Raw genomic sequence first — 17,268 nt, forward strand, 5'->3', positions numbered from 1 at the left:
CATTAATTGCGTTCGATAACGAGCACAACTTTGAGGTTAGCCGATGACATTGTAATTCTGTCAGAGACAGCAAAGGACCTGGAAGAGCAGTTGAACGGAATGGGCAATGTCTTGAAAGGAGGATATAAGATGGACATCAACGAAAACAAACCAGGCTAATGGCATGTAGTTGAATTAAGTCAGGTGAGGGAATTAGATTAAGAAATGAGACACTTAAAGTAGTAAAGGAGTTTTGCTATTTGGGGAGCAAAATAACTGATGATGGTCGAAGTAGAGAGGATATGAAATGTAGACTGGCAATGGCAAGGAAAGCGATTCTGAAGAAGACAAATTTGTTAACATCGAGTATAGATGTGTCAGGAAATCGTTTCTGAAAGTATTTGTATGGAGTGTAGCCATGTATGGAAGTGAAACATGGACGATAAATAGTTTGGACAAGAAGAGAATAGAAGCTTTCGAAATGTGGTGCTACAGAAGAATGCTGAAGATTAGATGGGTAGATCACATGAGGAGGTATTGAATAGGATTGGGGAGAAGAGAAGTTTGTGGCACAACATGACTAGAAGAAGGGATCGGTTGGTAGGACATGTTCTGAGGCATCAAGGGATCACCAATTTAGTGCAGTAGGCACTGGGAGATGAAGAAGCTTGCACAGGATAGAGTAGCATGGAGAGCTGGATCAAACCAGTGTCTGGACTAAAGACCACAACAACAACAACAACAAGATGCGAAAGTGCTTATTTTATTTTCAGGTTGATAGTTTCACTCTACAGCGGACTGTGCACTGATACCAAACTTCCGGAGGCTTGAACTCGGGACCTTTGCCTTCGTGGACAAGTGCTTTACCGTCTTGAGTTACCCACGCACGGCTGTGAGGACAGCCTTCTAAACGCATCCTTAGGGAGATCAAGATCTTCCTTTATAACGGACACCAGATGTTTTTCATCATATTCTTATATCTGCCGTACTACCGATTTATTTTTCATGTGTGACTTGCAGGTGAGGTTAGGATCGAGAACCTGACACAACCCATCCCCCCTCCACGAGGAATCCACACCGTGTTCCTAACCCATACCCAATCTGTTGAAGACAATTGGGAGCATGTTACCAACAACAGCACAGGCTCTCCTAACGGTATACTACGCCTTCCACGTCGCTGGCAACGGGTTATACACAACGCTGGTGACTACTTTGAAGGACAGTAACAGGCGCAAACATGTAACTCTTTTGTATCGGTTGTGAAAAAAGGCATTTCTGGCCAAGAGAAATCTACTAATATCAAATACCAGCCTTAATTTGTGGAAGAAATTTCTGAGGATGTACGAGGGTTGCCCAGTAAATAATGCCCCATATTTTTTTTCTCCGAAATAAAAAATATTAGAAATGTGACACTTTAGGTGCGAGTTATTTGAAGTTTCCCGCGTGTGTACGCAAAGTTTCAATTTCCTCCGACAGAGAGCGGTGGTGTAGGAATGTTCTAAAATGGCGTCTGCAGGTGACATCCGTCATAAACAACGTGCAGTGATTGAATTTCTCGTAGCAGAGGAAGAAACCGTGGGCAATACTCATAAACGCTTGTGCAAAGTCTACGGAACATCTGCAGTCGATAGGAGTACTGTTGGTCGCTGGGCACAGAGGGTGAAAGCATCAGAGGGCGGTGCTGCGGAGCTCCGAGATTTGCCGCGGTCGGGAAGGCCTCCCACGGCTGTCACGCCTGACATGTTGCAGCGGGCTGATGTTCTCATTCGACGGGATCGACGCATTACGACTCGACAATTGGCACTGGAGTTGTCAGTAAGCAAAGGAAGTGTGGATGTGATTATCAATCAGCTTGGATACTCAAAAGTGTGTGCATGATAAGGCTCGTCCTCACACAAGTTTGAGGACTTGTGAACACATCGCGAAACTGGGTTGGATAGTGTTACCCCATCCACCCTACAGCCCCGATTTGGCTCCTTCAGACTTTCACTTGTTTGGGCCAATGACGAATTTCATTCGTGGAAGACGTTTTGCCGATGACGAAGAAGTGATTCACGAAGTGACAACCTGGCTCCGTAGGCAGAGTACAGATTTTTACCGGCAGGGAATCCACGCTCTTGTGTCTCGCTGGAAAAAGGCCGTCGAACTTGAAGGAGATTATGTGGAAAAATAAAGCAAGTAGACAAAACATCAGTCTTTCACATATGTAAATTTGATTGTTGTGGAATAAATACTTCTGGAGAAAAAAAATATGGGGCATTATTTACTGGGCAACCCTCCTACGTCTGGAGTGCAGCATTGTATGGTAGTGAAACATGGGCTGTGGGAAAACCGGAACAGAAGAGAATCGGAGCACTTGAGATGTGGTGCTATAGGCGGATGTTGGAAATTAGGTGGACTGATAAGGTAAGGAATGAGGAGGTTCTACGCAGAATCGGAGAGGAAAGGAATATGTGGAAAACACTGATAAGGAGAAGGGACAGGATGATAGGACATCTGCTAAGACATGAGGGAATGACTTCCATGGTACTAGAGGGAGCTGTAGAGGGCAAAAACTGTAGAGGAAGACAGAGATTGGAATACGTCAAGAAAATAATTGAGGACGTAGGTTGCAAGTGCTACTCTGAGATGAAGAGGTTAGCACAGGAAAGGAATTCGTGGCGGGCCGCATCAAACCTGTCAGTAGACTGATGACCAAAAAAAAAAAAAAAAAAAAAAATTACCCCTGCCAGATTAAGAATATGAAAGAGACTATTCCAATCAACATTGTCAAAAGCTTTCTCTAAGTCTACAAATGGTGGAAACGTAGGCTTGCCTTTCCTTAATCTATTAAAAATAGTTCAAATGGCTCTGAGCACTATAGGACTTAACATCTTAGGTCATCAGTCCCCTAGAGCGTAGAACTACTTAAACCTAACTAACCTAAGGACACCACACACATGCATGCCCGAGGCAGGACTCGAACCTGCGACCGTAGCGGTCGCGCAGTTCCAGACTGAAGCGCCTAGAACCGCTCGGCCACTTCGGCCGGCTCCTTAAACTATTCTCTAAGACAAGTCGGAATCCAAACTGAACTTCCCCGAGGCCGAATTCTACTAGTTGTTCCATTCGTCTGTAAAGAATTTGCGTTAGTATTTTGCAGCCGTGACCTATTTAACTGATAGTTCGGTAATTTTCACATCTGTCAGCACCTGCTTTCTTTGGGGTTGGAATATTCTTCTTGAAGTCTGAGGGTATTTCATACATCTTGCTCACTAGATGGTAGAGTTTCGTCAGGAGTGGCTCTCCCAAGGCTGTCAGTAGTTCTAATGGAATGTTGTCTACTCCCGGGGCCTTGTTTCGACTCACGTGTGTTGTAGCATTTGAAAATCTTGACAAATAAAAAGAAATACACGAGGCATTAGGTTTTCACTGACCATCTCTAGCAGTCGACAAGGCAATCACAGGCAACCGATCGCCTGAAGCGTAGCTTTGTTCGTGGAACGCGTCACTAGTGGGAAGGACTAACTCTCCAGATGCCCTCGCGCTCAAGCGCCGTTGTTTCGAATTCTTGGCTATAACGCGTCACACGCAGTACGTGTGATCTGCCCTTCAGCAGTCATGGCGTGTGGTGTGAACAGAGGGGAGGACACCCCCTGGTGCCGCTGTATGACATGTGTGCAGCGAAGCAGCCGCCATTAAAATTCCAGCGCTCGTTCATAAAACACGAGTGTTGTTTTTGCAGGGATACCAGTCCACCCCAAAGCGCGCACCCAATGTACGCATTCATTTAACAGAGGAGCTGCGATACATTTCTCCGTTACATTTTTCGCCCACCCCGTAAAACCACTCCTGGTTGTTTAAAGAATCGAAGTGTCCTTATTACTAAAACACCGGCTTCGTAGAGCAATTGTAAATAGTAATAATTGACGTTCGTGTATGTTTTACCTATCATGCCGGCCGTGGTGGCCGAGCGGTTCTAGGCGCTTCAATCCGGAACCGCGGGACTGCTACGGTCGCAGGTTCGAATCCTGCCTCGGGCATGGATGTGTGTGACGTCCTTAGGTTATTTAGGTTTAACTAGTTCAAAGTTCTAGGGGACTGATGCCCTCAGCTGTTAAGTCCCATAGTGCTCAGAACCATTTACTTATCAATTTTGTGAATTTTAACAGCACAAAATAAACAATATTACATCGTTGTAGTCGTTAGGTAAAAAGATTTGTAAATTTGTGGTAAGATCTTATGGGACCAAACTACTTAGGTCATCGGTCCCTAAGCTTACACACTACTTAATCCAGCTTAAACTAACTTACGCTATGGACATCACAGACCCATGCCCAAGAGAGGACTCGAACCTCCGATGTGGAAGGGTGGGCGGGAGGGGGGGGGGGGGGGAGCCGCGCGGACCGTGACAAGACGCCTGAGACCGCGCGGCTAAGTTTGGATTGAATTGAAAATGTAATGAGTTTTAGCCTAACGTTAACAAAAGTCGTTGTCCTTTCATTATCCTCACGTGCGTTAATAACGTTAACGAATTAGCCGACTGTGCTGCTGGCGTAAAGCTCAGTCAGTGGAGAGTAAAAGGTCGAATATCGGGAATAGGTCGTGTAGTCGGAAAAAGTTTGTGTAGTGGTAGGGCGGAGTTCCACAAATAACATGCTAAAAATCCTGACTGGTGAAGAATAAGTGGGGGTTGGAGGTGGGGGTGGGGGTATGTTCGAAACCGTTTACTCAGAAGGTTAAGTTCCGTGTACCGTACAAGATATTTACACATGTTTAACACGTCCCTCATTTTGTCTACGGAAAGAGCAAGTAAGCTCGTTATGCAACAAAGCAAACCTAATGACAGGTTCAACAATGTTAACTTGAGGTTCATTTTCTCTTTTGTTTTTAGCGGAGAAGACATACCCGAGGCTGAATGACATGATTAAGGCGTAGATATACTGAATTGGAATAAACAGCAAGTCTGGGTCAGACATCATAATACCTTCAACAACATTGACAGCCACAAAGTCATTCTGCCTCATTTTCTTTGTTATGAAACGCGTACCTAACAAGCTTCATGTACTAATGTGCGTCCATTCATAGGTAATTATGACATCCATTACCATTCTTTTTTCCACGATTAATTCAAAAGTACGGCCCTGTAACAGTAAACTTACGCTCTGTTGTTGTAAAATACCAGTCGCAACAACATAGTTGTACAAAACTGTCATTATGCAGTTGTTTTGCCCAAAGCAACGGCCAGACTAAGCACTATATTCTGTTGTGCAAGTTTTAAGTTATACCGATTTACATCATTCTTGAACATACCACTCGCGACCTAATTTTTTGAGGCACTTCTTTACCAGCTGAAGAAATATAAGAATTTCAGCTGTTGCACGTACTTTTCGTAACATTCTGGTTACAATTTATTGGATCTGTTTTCCTTTCTATGCTTTTACTTGATATAATATGCTTTGGACTGAAACCTACATCGGCCACGTCTACCATTTCCATTTACATACATTTTTCCAGGATGGCCAACTTAACAGTTGCAAATAGCTGAGTGTAAACAGAAAGACATCTGTTGCTAAGTCTAGTACCACTTTATTCCAGTGAAAACTCAATTCACGAAAAGTGTGATATATGGCCTTCTTTGAGGGAGATCTTCGATACTAATCTTCTGAAGAAGAGGAATGGGTGCCTGAAACCGAATTACACACCCTAACTACGCCCAGTAAATTGTGTCCTTTGAAGAGGACAACAAATGTGTGGAAGTCATGCATACGAGCCACTGGCAGGGAATGCATTGTTGCCGGCCGCGTTGGTCTAGCGGTTCTGGCGCTGCAGTCCGGAACCGCGGGACTGCTACGGTCGCAGGTTCGAATCCTGCCTCGGGCATGGGTGTGTGTGATGTCCTTAGGTTAGTTAGGTTTAAGTAGTTCTAAGTTCTAGGGGACTTATGACCTAAGATGTTGAGTCCCATAGTGCTCAGAGCCATTTTTGGAATCCATTGTTCTTTTGCCGGCTCCGCAACGACCATAGTTGGCTGGCTCAGGGTCACCTCCTACGTCGCGAGAGCCCACCCCAGCGTCACTGGGGTTCTCGATTGACAGTAGTCCACATCATGTTGGACTGTCCCAATGTAGCCGCCCCGAGGCGGTCTTCCAACCATCCTGACGCGCTACCTATGGTGTTAGGTGACAATCATTCAACGGCTGATCTAGTTTTAAGTCTTATCTCCCAGGTCCTCACTCTCCCTGCATTTTCATTCTTCCTCGCTCCCCCTGGTGCTACAGGTATCTGTTCGACTCGGTGTTCGTCGTTTCACCGTCTGTGTTTCTCTTGCCTTGTGTTTTTAATCTGGAGATTATAGTGTGATCTAGAGCGGCTAGCTCATCGTTTATTATTCTTGAGATCAGCCAGCGCAGGCCGTCTGCTGTATTGTTTTAACACCTTCTAGCACGTCTTTCCTTTTGCATCTACATCGATACTCTGCAAATGACACTTAAGTGCCTGACAGGGGGTAGATCGAACCACCTTCACAATAATTCTCTATTATTCCAATCGCGAACACATCACGGTAAAAATTTCGGAGGAGAAAGTTGGTGGTTGGAATTTCTGAGAAGATTCTGTCGCAACGAAAAACGTCTTTCTTTTAATGATGTCCAGCCCAAATTCTGTATCATTTCTGTTACACTCTCTCCCATATTTCGCGATAATTCAAAACGTGCTGCCTTTCTTTTAACTTTTTCGATGTACTCCGTCAGTCCTGTGTGGTAAGGATCCCACACTGCACAGCAGTAGTATAAAAGAGGGTGAACATGCGTAGTGTAGGCGGTCTCCTTAGTAGATCTGTTACATTTTCTAAGTGTCATGCCAATAAAACGCAGTGTTTAGTTAGCCCTCCCTACAACATTTTCTGTGTGTTCCCTCCTATTTAAGTTGTCCAGAATTGTAATACATAGGTATTTAGTTGAATTTACGGCCTTTAGGTTTGACTGGTTTATCGTGTAACCGAAGTTTAGCGAAGTCCTTTTAGCACTTATGTGGATGACCTCACACTTCTCGTTCTTTAGGTTCAACTGCCAATTTGCGCACCATTTTGACATCTTTTCTAAATCGTTTTGCAATTTGTTTTGATCTTCTCATGACTTTATTAGTCGATAAATGACGGCGTCATCTGCAAACAACCTAAGACGGCTGCTGAGATTTTCTCCCAAATAGTTTATATAGATAACCAGCAGAGGACCTTTAACACTACCTTGAGTAACACAAGAAATCACTTCTGTTTTATTCGATGACTTTCCGTCAGTTTCTACAAACTGTGACCTCTCTGACAGGAAATCCCAAATCCATATTCTCTATATGCATCCCTAAATTGACGTATCAAATCATCCTAATTAGGCTTATAATACCACAATTCTTCTAACACAATAACAGCTGCAGAATAATTAATCTTGTTGCCATAAAATGTTATAGCAAGTTCATCAATCCTCTGCTGGTTGTTAGGAACAACGAAGGCGAGGCGTAGATCGTCCGGGTAATTTCGGATATGGTCCCATCTAGCATAAAAAAATTCCAACGCAGATATTAGCTGTAAACAAATAGCTTTATTCAGAAAGTAACATTACCTTTCCTATTACAAAACGTCATATAGACTCTATTCCTTACAACAAATGTAACATATTTCACTTCACTCTGAACATAATCGTTTTTCTCAGGTTCATCACCAGCAATTTGAAGTCCAATGTAAAATAGATTGGTACCTTGAAAAAGCCGATTCTTTATTTTACATTCCTTCCCTAAATCTGTGCAGGATTTAACTCTAGATATATCAACACTTTGTTCTGGTTTCGAATACGTTACAAACTTAAATATATTCCTTCTAGTATATTTACGCCATGGTACACCAGTTGACCTTTGGGGGTTCAAATCAAAGGCACCCATTTTATTACTACAAGCTATACGAACTTTCTCTAATGCACCCTTGTGGTGTCACCGCCAGACACCACACTTGCTAGGTGGTAGCCTTTAAATCGGCCGCGGTCCGCTAGTATACGACGGACCCGCGTGTCGCCACTGTCAGTGATGGCAGACCGAGCGTCGCCACACGGCAGGTCTAGAGAGACGTACTAGCACTCGCCCCAGTTGTACAGCCGACTTTGCAAGGAACGGTTCACTGACAACTACGCTCTCATTTGCCGAGACGATAGTTAGCATAGCCTTCAGCTACATTTGCTACGACCTAGCAAGGCGCCGTATTCAATTGATATTGAGATTCTATTAATGTATCATCAAGCGCGATGTTCTACAAATGTGGATTAAAGTTAAGTATTCCAGGAGCTACGTACTTTTCTTTATAGCATTCATTACGTATCCTGTTTCAGACCTCACGCCAGCCTGCGTGAGTTTAAGCGCGTGCCTTTCGGCTTCCTCTCATTGTGTCTAGGCTGTCTTGTCTAGACACAACACACCCTGATCCTCAAATATTTTTTGTTAGCTTTATCGTCCAACATTAGTCGTTCAATCCTAACATTAACCCTATAAACGTATGTTACAATTTTATTAATAATTACAGAACCATACTTATTACCAAAAAACTTAAATTCATCAGTAATATCATAATGCTGCAGAGTAGAAAAGTTCTTCGCTTTTTCATCATGTTTCTCAAAAGCCGCCATTTTACCATACTCAAAGCGTACACCATGTGTTTGTGTAAATTCTGTACGCCATCTACACATCCGACCGAATATAGGCAAGGCATATGGTTCTAATGGTTCTGAGCACTATGGAACTTAACATCTGAGGTCATCAGTCCCCTAGAACTTAGAACTACTTAAAACTAACTAACCTAAGGACATCACGCACATCCATGCCCGAGGCAGGATTCGAACCTGCGACCGTAGCAGTCGCGCGGTTCCGGACTGCAACGCCTAGAACCGCACGGCCACCGCGGGCGGCCCGTTTTCTCAGGAACGGGCGGAGGTATCAAGTCGAAATCTTATGTCACATTACTATGATCGTGGCCTCTGCAGTCATGGAATGTGTGGCTGGTCCCGGCGGAGGTTCGAGTCCTCCCTCCGGCATGGGTGTGTGTCCTTTGGATAATTTAGGTTAAGTAGTGTGTAAGCTTAGGGACTGATGACCTTAGCAGATAAGTCCTATAAGATTTCACACACATTTGAACATTTTTATGATCGTGGCGGTGTAAAAACCTAAAGCTTCCGACTCAATGCATGCAATATACGGCCATTTATGTCACACATTTTGATATTTTGCTAGTATGGATTTTGATAAGAGGCACAAATCGAGGAACTTCTCGATTCCCGCGATGGATGAACTATCTGTATACACAAAAGATTAAGTTTGTACGAAACCTTCGGTGCCTGAGTCCTACCGGCACTTATCCGGTCTTTTTTTTTTAATTTGTTTAGTAACTTGATGATTTGCTCTACTGAAGCACAGATGCTGATGAAATATCGCGCAAATTGGAGACGATACATCGGCTGAAATCCCAGCAACTTGTGAATCATTACCGGCGTAGTCCACAGATTCCGTAGCGGTCGCGCGGTTCCAGACTGAAGCCTGGACTCGCATTCGGGAGGACGACGGTTCAATCCCGCGTCCGGCCATCCTGATTTAGGTTTTCCGTGATTTCCCTAAATCCGGGGATGGTTCCTTTGAAAGGGCGCGGCCGACTTCCTTCCCCGTCCTTCCCTGATCCGACGAGACCGATGACCTCGCAGTTTGGTCTCTTCCCACAGAACAACCCAACCCAACCCAGACTGAAGCGCCTAGAACCGATCGGCCACTACGGCTAGCGACAGCTCTGTGCTTAGAATCCACCTTCGTTACAGACGCCACTCTGAAGTCTATGTATAGAACCGCCTCGTATCGGAACTTCATAAAAGTATAGAGGCTGAAGTGGAGATGTTTGACGACGTTCCACGACAAAACTCTTATTTTACAGCCGATATCGCCGAGAAAAAAAAGTGTTGCATCACGTATTGAACGCCCTCCGTACAGATAAAATGGCGATTTGAAGGCAATAAATAATGGTTTTACAGTTATGTTATTGGAGAGCTTCTGTAAAGGTTGGAAGGTAGGAGGCGAGATACTGGCAGAAGTAAAGCTGTGACGACGGGGTGTGAGGCGTGCTTGGGTAGCTCAGTTGGTAGAGCACTTGCCCGCAAAAGGCAAAGGTCCCGAGTTCGAGTCTCGGTCCGGCACACAGTTTTAATCTGAAAGGAAGTTTCATATCAGCGCACACTCCGCTGCAGAGTGAAAATCTCATTTTGGAAACATCCCCCAGGCTGTGGCTAAGTCATGTCTCCGCAATATCCTTTCTTTCAGGGTGCTAGTTCTGCAAGGTTCGCCGGCCGGAGTGGCCGTGCGGTTCTGGGCGCTACAGTCTGGAACCGAGCGACCGCTACGGTCGCAGGTTCGAATCCTGCCTCGGGCATGGATGTGTATGGTGTTCTTAGGTTGGTTAGGTTTAATTAGTTCTAAGTTCGAGGCGACTGATGACCTCAGAAGTTAAGTCGCATAATGCTTAGAGCCATTTGAACGACTTTTTTTCTGCGAGGTTCGCAGGAGAGCTTCTGTGAAGTTTGGAAGGTAGGAGCGTAGGTACTGGCAGAAGTAAAGCTGTGACGACGGGGCGTGAGGCGTGCTTGGGTAGCTCAGTTGGTAGAGCACTTGCCCGCAAAAGGCAAAGGTCCCGAGTTCGAGTCTCGGTCCGGCACACAGTTTTAATCTGCCTGGAAGTTTCATATCAGCGCACACTCCGCTGCAAAGTGAAAATCTCATTCTGGAAACATCCTCCAGGCTGTGGCTAAGCCATGTCTCCGCAATATCCTTTCTTTCAGGAGTGCTAGTTGTGCAGGGTTCGCAGGAGAGCTTCTGTAAAGTGTGGAAGGTAGGAGACGAGATACTGGCAGAAGTAAAGCTGTGACGACGGGGCGTGAGTCGTGCTTGAGTAGCTGAGTTGGTAGAGCACTTGCCCGCGAAACGCAAAGATGCCGAGTTCGAGTCTCGGTCCGGCACACAGTTTTAATCTGCCAGGAAGTTTCATATCAGCGCACACTCCGCTGCACAGTGTAAATCTCATTTGGATTTATAGTAATGTTCAGCCTTGCTCTGTGCCGCCGGCAGGGGTGGCCAAGCGGTTCTAGGCGCTACAGTCTGGAACCGTACGACCGCTACGGTCGCAGGTTGGAATCCTGCCTCGGGTATGGATGTGTATGATGTCCTTAGGTTATTTAGGTTTAAGTAGATCTAAATTCTAGGGGACTGATGACCTCAGAATTTAAGTCCCATAGTGCCCAGAGCCATTTGAACTATTTTCTCTGTGCCACTCCAGCGCTTATTTTTCAAGAGGATGTTTACTAGAGACCAGCGCTCTGGTATAAGTGACGCAAATCCTCTGTGCCACCGGAATTTCGTTTCAGTAGCGTCGTTGGCTTCCCCTGTCCCGTTTGAGAATCATTACGTGTGACTCATTAACTGTCTTTTTTTTTATCGAGTTCGGTGGCGATCGGGCAGTCAAAGGTATATTCCGCTAGTTACGCAGGAGAGCTGTAAAAAGGACTGCGCGAGCCGGATGGCGAGCTCAATATTTCAGCTTTCCGCTTTACTCTGTGTCGTTTCGCGAGCTTACTGTGGGAGGAAGTTTAATCCCGGCCGGCGGCGGTCCCCCTGTGTGTGCGTGGGCGGCGCATCCAGGCGGCGTCCTCCCACGCACAGGCGCGGCGCCCTCTGTGTACGCAGGGCCCACGCGCCAGCGCTGTGTCGGTTCGGTCCAGGAGCGGTGGAACGCACCAGCGGCGGCCGGTCGGCTCTGGCGGCGGGGGCGGGGGCGGAGGGGCGGCGTGATCAATACGGGACAGGGAGGCGGGGGCGGGGGAGGGGGCGGCGCCACCGCCGCCGCCGAATTATACGCGCTCTCCCCGGGGCCGCGTTCTGGGACCGGCGCTACTCTGCTACCTGACTGCGGAGCCGCCGGGGCTGTGCAGGCACGCTGTGCCATTAGCGGCGACCGTCCGCTGTCGTGTCGGAAGCCACCACGTTAGGCTTACCGCCGAAATAACCGGTTTTCGCTTACATCCACGACTAACTTAGCTCGTGCACCCAGGTTCGTCGTTTATTACACCATTGCAGGCGCTCCTGTCTGTGATGCAGCGTCAAGGGTAACCACAGCCATTGTCTCCGAGCTGATAGTCCATGCTGCTGCAAACGTCGTCGAACTGTTCGTGTAGAAGGTTGTTGTCTCAGGACCTGCAACATGCGGTCGTGCGTTATCCTGTTGAAATGTAGCGTTTCGCGGGGATCGAATGAAGGGTAGAGCCACGGGTCTGAAATGTAACGCCCACTGTTCAAAGTGCCGTCAATGCGAACAAGAGGTGACCGAGACGTGTAACCAATGGCACCCCATACCATCACGCCGGGTGATACGCCAGTATGGCGATGACGAATACACGCTCACAATGTCCGTTCACCGCGATGTCGTCAGACAAGGATGCGACCGTCCTGACGCTGTAAACAGAACCTAGATTCATCCGAAAAAATAACGTTTTGCCATTCGTCCACCCACATTCGTCGTTGAGTACACCATCGCAGGCGCTCCTGTCTGATCCAGCGTCAAGGGTAACCGCAGCCATGGTCTAGCCCATGCTGCTGCAAACGTCGTCGGACTGTTCGTGCAGATGGTTGTTGTCTTGCAAACGTCCCCATCTGTTGACTCAGGGATCGAGACGTGGCTGCACAATCCGTTACAGCCATGCGGATGAGATGCCTGTCATCTCGACTGCTAGTGATACGAGGCCGTTGGGATCCAGCACGGCGTTCCGTATTACCCTCCTGAACCCACCGATTCCATATCCTGCTAACAGTCATTGGATCTCGACCAACGCGAGCAGCAATGTCGCGATACGATAAACCGCAATCGCGATAGGCTACAATCCGATCTTTACCAAAGTCGGAAACGTGATGGTACGCATTTCTCCTTACACGAGGCATCACAACAACGTTTCACCAGGCAACGCCGGTCAACTGCTGTTTGTGTATGAGAAATCGGTTGGAAGCTTTGCTCATGTCAGCACGTTGTAGGTGTCGCCACCGGCGCCAATCTTGTGTGAATGCTGTGAAAAGCTAATCATTTGCACATCACAGCATCTTCTTCCTGTCGGTTAAATTCCGCGTCTGTAGTCCGTCATCTTCGTGGTGTAGTAATTTTAAAGACCATTAGTGTACGTCCCATAATAAAAGTAGTAATCGACAAAGATTATTTATTTATTGCAAAATTAGATACCTGTAAAGTTTTCGATTGCCAACGGCCTTGCCGCAGTGGTAACACCGGTTCCCGTAAGATCACCGAAGTTTAGCGTTGTTAGGCTGGGCTAGCACTTGGATGGGTGACCATGCAGTCTGCCGAGCGCTGTTGGCAAGCGGGGTGCACTCAGCCCTTGTGACGCAAAGTGAGGAGCGACTTGTTACGGCCGGGAGAGCGGTGAGCTGACCGCGTGCCCCTCCATATCCGCATCAAGTGACGCCTGTAGGCTGAGGATGACACGGCGGCCGGTCGGTACCGTTGGGCCTTCATGGCCTTTTCGGAAGGAGTTCAGTTCAGAGTTTTCGTCATCTTTTTTGAAATTTTTTGTTTTGTTTTTATCTACAATATTTTACAAAGAATAATACTTTTTCTTAACGAGAATAATTTATGGTTGAAATATAAATAAAATTTTATTGTTTTAACAAGAATATAAAAAGGTGATAGGGTAGAGGAGAGATTTCTTACTGCCATCACTGATTGTGACTGGCGGAGAATACCTCAGAACGGTTTCTTCGAGCTTATGACCGCCAGTCACAACAAAAAAGTTTGGTTAGTAGTAGAGAAATAGTATTGCTAATCCTATGCATTAACATTAGGTGCTCACCCGTTTACAAGGATTGGTGCTTTCTTGGTTAGATCGACAGCACTTTGCGCTTATTTACTGTTGTATCTCGTTACCTTCTCTGTTCCTCTTCAGTGTCACTATTTTCGCTGTCACTGTGACTTTCGCTGTTCTTCCTCCGGAGATTGTTGCTACGTTGCGTTTAAAGACGTCTGTTATGTCGTGTCCGCATGTACTATTCATATGTTGTTTTTCAAATACTGTTGGCCGGTAAGTGTGGCCGAGCGGTTCTAGGCGCTTAAGTCTGGAACCGCGCGACCGATACGGTCGCAGGTTTGAATCCTGCCTCGGGTATGGATGTGTGCGATGTCCTTAGGTTAGTTAGATTTAAGTAGTTCTAGGGGACTGATGACCTCAGATGGTGAGTCCTATAGTGCTTCGAGCCATTTGAAACATTTTTTTTTGTTTTGTTTTAAATACGTCATTGCATTTAGTTGTGCTAATGTTCTTCGTCTCATATAGCTGTGCGTGCGCGCGCACTTGAGCTTCTGTGTAGCCTTACGTTTAGTGTATGTCTACTGCTCGCCGAATAATAGTGTGTTATATGTTCTGTGGAACCTTCTTCGCCCCATATGCTTGTAGGTGTCTGGCCCAGACTCACGAGGTTTAAGTGCGTGGGATAAGGCCAGTGTCCGGTTAACAAATGTACCGTACGGTAGCTGGGATCGACATCTTTCATTCTCAGTCGCTGTCGTACGTAAGGGATGATGTGCAGTTAACGGGCCGTATCACTTACACCACACTCATCTTCCCATGTATCCAAACTTCAATCGAACAAAGACTGAAAAATATTAAATAGACAAAAAGAAAAAACAGAAATATGATATCACGAAAAATTGTTTTTCACTCTGCAGCGGAGTGTGCTCTGATATGAAACTTCCTGGCAGATTAAAACTGTGTGCCGGATCTAGACTGGAACTCAGGACCTCAGCCTTTCGCGGGCAAGTGCTCTACCAACTAAACTACCCAAGCACGACTCACGCCCCGTCCTCACAGCTTTACTTCTGCCAGTACCTCGTCTCCTACCTTCCAAACTTCACAGAAGGTCTCCTGCGAAACTTGCAGGACTAGCACTACTGAAAAAAAGGATATTGCAGAGATTAGCCACAGCCTGGGGGATGTTTCCAGTATGAGATTTTCACTATGCAGCGGAGTGTGTGCTGATATGAAACTCAGCTGCAGAGTGAAAATTTCATTCTGAAAACATCCCTCAGGCTGTGGCTAAGCCATGTCTCTGTAGTAGTGCTAGTCCTGCAAGTTTCGCAGATCTTCTGAGGTAGGAGACGAGGTACTGTCAGAAGTAAAGCTGTGAGGACGGGGCGTGAGTCGTGCTTGGGTAGCTCAGTTGGTAGAACACTTGCCCGCGAAAGGCAAAGGTCCCGAGTTCGTGTCTCGGTCCAGCACACAGTTTTAATGTACCATGAAGCCTCATATGTTTCATCTTGTTCATGCGTATCTTGGCAAGACGTCGACGTCATCTGACTGCAAGTTCCTGGAACGTCGTGGAATAGTGATAGTGGTGGGAAAATTCTTAGCAACCACATTGCACACCTGGGCTCCTTCGCAGATTGCCTACAGCTCGGGCGTCACATAGGCTGACGCTTTAGTCACTGCGGTAATGACTACATTTAGAATATGAAACAGACCAGCGGAAAAATTCTTCTATCGGAGCACAAAAAGGCGAATTTGCCCCTGTTTAGAAGGCTCTGACTGAATAGTGGTGTACCAGCTGCCTCATTCTACCTTACTCAGCACTTTTAAAAAATTTTCCAAAAATTTTGTGCTATGAACATATTCGCGGTTTTTTTTATGTGCAGCTCACCTATGAATCCGACAATCTTCCCTAACTGTAACTCACTCAGACCCACTAGTCCATCGCTGTTAAGTCGCTCATACCCGTGCATTCCCACTTTCCCAATCTCACTCACTCCTTCAGCCCAGCTTATTTGCTCTGAGCACTATGCGACTTAACATCTGTGGTCATAAGTCCCCTAGACTTAGAACTACTTAAACCTAACTAACCTAAGGGCATCACACATATCCATGCCTGAGGCAGGATTCGAACCTGCGACCGGTCACGCGGCTCCAGACTGAAGCGCCTAGACCGCACGGCCACAGCGGCCGGCCCCAGCTTATTGTCATTATCTCTTTGTGCCTCTGTGTCACTTTCTTCTGTCTCCCAACCACAGTATCCTTCTTTCTGTTCTACTGCTACAGTCTACTACCACTGACTCTCTCTTGCCCTCTCTTACTGCTACAACCTCACTAATTCCTTCTCATTGCTGCTCTCTCTGCCCGCAGCTCGTGGTCGTGCGGTAGCGTTCTCGCTTCCCACGCCCGGGTTCCCGGGCTCGATTCCCGGCGGGGTCAGGGATTTTCTCTGCCTCGTGATGGCTGGGTGTTGTGTGCTGTCCTTAGGTTAGTTAGGTTTAAGTAGTTCTAAGTTCTAGGGGACTGATAACCATAGATGTTAAGTCCCATAGTGCTCAGAGCCATTTGAACCATTTTTTTTCCTGCTCTCTCTTTCTCTCTCTCTCTCTCTCTCTCTCTCTCTCTCTCTCTCTCTCTCTCTCTCTCTCTCGTGCGTGCTTTGTCATTCTCTTGACTCTATCTCTCATTAGCATTGGCTCTCATCCATTTCCACTTCTCTGTCTCCTCTTCCACTGGCTGCCTCCTTCGCTCTTTTCAAAGCGCTATTCTGTCACTGTCAACTATCTTCCCTGCCATTGTGTCTCCCTCTTTGTCTCACATTCCACTGTCCCTTTTATTCCACAACTACAGCCTCCTATCTTCAGTCAAGAACCGCTACAGTCGCAGCTTCGAATCCTGCCTCGGGCATGGTTGTGTGGGATGTCCTTAGGTTAGTTAGGTTTAAATAGTTCTAAGTCTAAGGGACTAATGACCTCAGATGTTGTCCCATAGTGATTAGAGCCATTTGAACCATTTTACTGCCTCCTATCTTCCATTATTTGTTACTTTTCTGTTTCTTTCCTATTGCCACTGTCACTCAGCCTAAGAAAGCGCGAATATGTTACTGTGCCAAAATCTTTGGGAACGATTTTAAAGGTGCTGAAGAAGGCAGAACGGACCAATCAGTACCCCACTTTTCAGTCAGAGTATTTTAATAAAGAGGAGCATATTCGCATTTTCTGTACTCCGATACGAGCATTTTTCCGCTGGTTCCCTTCTTTTTCCCCCTACAGTAGGGCACGCCACTCGTATGAAAAGAACTTCATGGGTCAGAAAATTTTTGATAGTTCATTCACGTTAAATTGAAATAATGCAAAGCATTTTACACCTCATACAATGGCCGCTTTTCTTGTCCTGGCCACTTTATCACACACCTTCCCTTCCAATCTTACTATTTATAGAT

General features: G+C 46.3%; 1 protein-coding gene and 2 non-coding genes across 3 annotated transcripts in view; all 3 read left to right on the plus strand.

The window, feature by feature from the left end:
* Nucleotides 1-17,268, plus strand: part of LOC126109472 (protein timeless homolog) — a 505,261-nt gene that overhangs the window by 224,517 nt on the left and 263,476 nt on the right. The gene's annotated exons all lie outside the window — the stretch shown is intronic.
* On the plus strand, nucleotides 10,099-10,173 carry Trnal-caa (transfer RNA leucine (anticodon CAA)). The gene has a single exon. It is a non-coding gene; the product is annotated as a tRNA-Leu (tRNA).
* Nucleotides 10,614-10,688, plus strand: Trnal-caa (transfer RNA leucine (anticodon CAA)). Its single transcript has one exon. It is a non-coding gene; the product is annotated as a tRNA-Leu (tRNA).

This window comes from Schistocerca cancellata, chromosome 12 (assembly GCF_023864275.1).
Source record: "Schistocerca cancellata isolate TAMUIC-IGC-003103 chromosome 12, iqSchCanc2.1, whole genome shotgun sequence".
NCBI lineage: Eukaryota > Metazoa > Arthropoda > Insecta > Orthoptera > Acrididae > Schistocerca > Schistocerca cancellata.